Source organism: Phascolarctos cinereus, unplaced genomic scaffold (genome assembly GCF_003287225.1).
Source record: "Phascolarctos cinereus isolate Bilbo 61053 unplaced genomic scaffold, phaCin_HiC Scaffold_1;HRSCAF=81, whole genome shotgun sequence".
NCBI lineage: Eukaryota > Metazoa > Chordata > Mammalia > Diprotodontia > Phascolarctidae > Phascolarctos > Phascolarctos cinereus.
Genome location: NW_027555514.1, coordinates 259,138,648 through 259,141,346, shown reverse-complemented (window position 1 = coordinate 259,141,346; position 2,699 = coordinate 259,138,648). Strand labels below are relative to the sequence as shown.

The 2,699-nt window shown below is 41.7% G+C and overlaps 1 pseudogene; it reads right to left on the bottom strand.

The window, feature by feature from the left end:
- Positions 1-525: 525 nt before the first annotated feature.
- LOC144455957 (metalloproteinase inhibitor 1 pseudogene) lies at positions 526-1,135 on the bottom strand (annotated as a pseudogene).
- Positions 1,136-2,699: the final 1,564 nt, after the last annotated feature.

Here is a 2,699-nt window from a genome sequence, read left to right as displayed (position 1 = left end):
TTCCTGGTATCATGGCTTACTTAGGAGATTTTAGTTATATTAATGCCGAATACATGATGAAGTGGACCCAGTAATAGTTTTATTTCATCATTGTTATCATCATTATAAATCAGAACACTGAGCCATAGATAGATAGATAGATAGATAGATAGATAGATAGATAGATAGATAGACAGACAACCTGAATAGATACATGGATAGATATAAATGACAGAAAGAAAGAAAGAAAGAAAGAAAGAAAGAAAGAAAGAAAGAAAGAAAGAAAGAAAGAAAGAAAGAAAGAAAGAAAAAGATTAAATGATTTTCTCAGTGTGAAACTTTCCTTTGTCAAAACATATTGTAGCCAATCTATAACTTAGTAGATAAGTAGGTAAGAGGCAGCTACTGCTGCAGAGGATATACACTGTTCCTGTGTGCATGGCATTATTTTTTGGTTGGCTGATTGGTTTGGTTTTTTGGTTTGGTTTCTAGGTATTTTGCTGGCCATGATTTCTTAGGATGGAGAGAAGAGAGCTCTGGGCCAGCTCAGGTTCTTGCCTGTGGTGCCTCAGTGCTCAGAGATTTCCAGGAGCACAAGCCACTTTTGAGTGGCAGGAAGACCAGGTGGAGGCTCCGGGAGGATATCAGTGAATCTGTCCAAAGGCAGTTGATGTCACTCTCCACATTGTATGGAATACTCAGGCAGTCCTGCACTTGTAACCACAGGTCTGGCGGAAGCTCAGTTGCTGGGCTGGGCTCAGGCTACTCCAGGGCTTCAGGAAGCTGAAGCAGATGACATGCAGCTGGCCCTCTAGTAGGTGTGCTGCAACCAGATACTCCAGACTCTTGGACAGGACTTTGTGTTGGTAGCCACAAAGGATCTCCTGGGTGGGGGTGATAAGGAGCTTTGGGGCCAGGGTAATGCCTCCCAGAAACCTCAAAGCCTTTGAACTTCTTGATAACCTTGATCTTATACTGCGGATGAGAGAGGGTGTGGTTGAGCTGGTGGACTGATGGGAATTTGGCCATGACATCCATATCTGATATACAGATCGTCTTAAGGATGCCGAAGGCCACAGCTGTAGGCCTTCACAGGCAGCCTTGTGGTGGCCAGAAGCAGGAAAGTCAAGGCCAGAAAGAGACCAGACATACCCATTTCCAGGGTATTCAGTGAGCCTGGACTTGGAGGCAACAGCAGTGACAAAAGTCCAAGTCTGAAACAAACTGTCCCATCAGTTATTTGCTTACTTATTGTACTACCACCAGAATGGTTTTCAGTTTGAATGAAAACAGAAAATCTGGATTTTGGTTTGGCTCTGCCACTGACTAGTTATGACTTTGGACAAGTCATTTAACTTCTCTTTATCTGTAAATCTGGGTTTGGACTAAGTGATCTCTGAGTTCCCTTCTAGCTAGAACATTTCTTGATTTTAAATTCAGAAATATTTATAAATCCTAATAGCTCCTTCAGAGCCAGCCAGCAGTACAGATAGGCAGCACGGCTTCTGTGCTGATTGAATAGGAATGAGGCCAGGGCTCTACAATGGAATCAAAGCAGAGAGTGGAGTCCATTGTATGAATAATTCAGAGTGAAAAAAATCACTATGGGTATCACGGTATTGGAATTCACTTGACTCATATTTCTGGTTTGAAATCACTAGATTGTAATGTGAAGTGTATCTATATTACTTCCTCCCAAAGTCTCATTTTCCGGTGGAAATTCAGCCTTTTCAGGAAATCAATTGATTTCCATTTTTGCTGGGATCAGAAATCCCTGAGCTACGCACATGAGCAGAAATTATCTGTGTATCACCAGTCGATTAATAAGCACTGATTGTAAGCAGCACATGCTACGTTCTGTGATACAAAGGTCAAAGTGGGACAGTTCTTGCCTTCAATGAGCTTACACTCTGTTGAGGAAGATAGCGTGTACACAAATACACACGTGCAAAATAAATAGGAAGTAAATTTATGGAGAAGACAACACTAGCTGATAGGAAGTGAGGGATTAAGAGAATAGATAGTGGCATTTAAGTTGAGTTTTGAAAGAAACAAAAGATTCTAAGAGTCAGAGCTCAGGTACGAAGGCATTCCAGGCATGGGAGACAGCTAATATAAAGGTATGGAGCTGGGAGCTGTTGAGTCTTCTGTGAGAAAAATCAAATCAAGGGCCAACAGAAACAACACAATTACATTTGCTGTCGTCTTCATGGAGTTGGGGGGATATGGCATATAAAAAAATAGAAATAAAAAGTTTGTCCTGTTGCCAAGATCCTTTCAATTATTCCTTTAAACCCATCATCCTCTGATATATTCAAAAAAGAAGTAAGGCATAGGAAAATGCCTCCATGGACTCCCATGAACATCCAATGGGTTGGCTTACTTAACCCATGAGCACTTCTTTGGGTCTCTTCTCAGTCATCTTGGCAGACTGCACATACATTCAAGCCAGTTATTTGCTTAGTTCCAGAAAGCCAATACTGAGACTATTAGATACACCGGGTGGGGAAACCAAATAGACGGAGATATCTGACCCAAGAAAGCAGTAATATGTCCCCCCACCCAGGAATGCAGATACCAAACTCAAGCACCAAATGCAGCTTAATGGACTCAAGCACTGGAGGAAGCTTTTTTGCATCAGTTAGTGAAAGGTCATCAGAATCATAACTTCAGGCATTTCATCCTCAAGAATTGGCAAAGGAGATCCTTACTAGAACTGC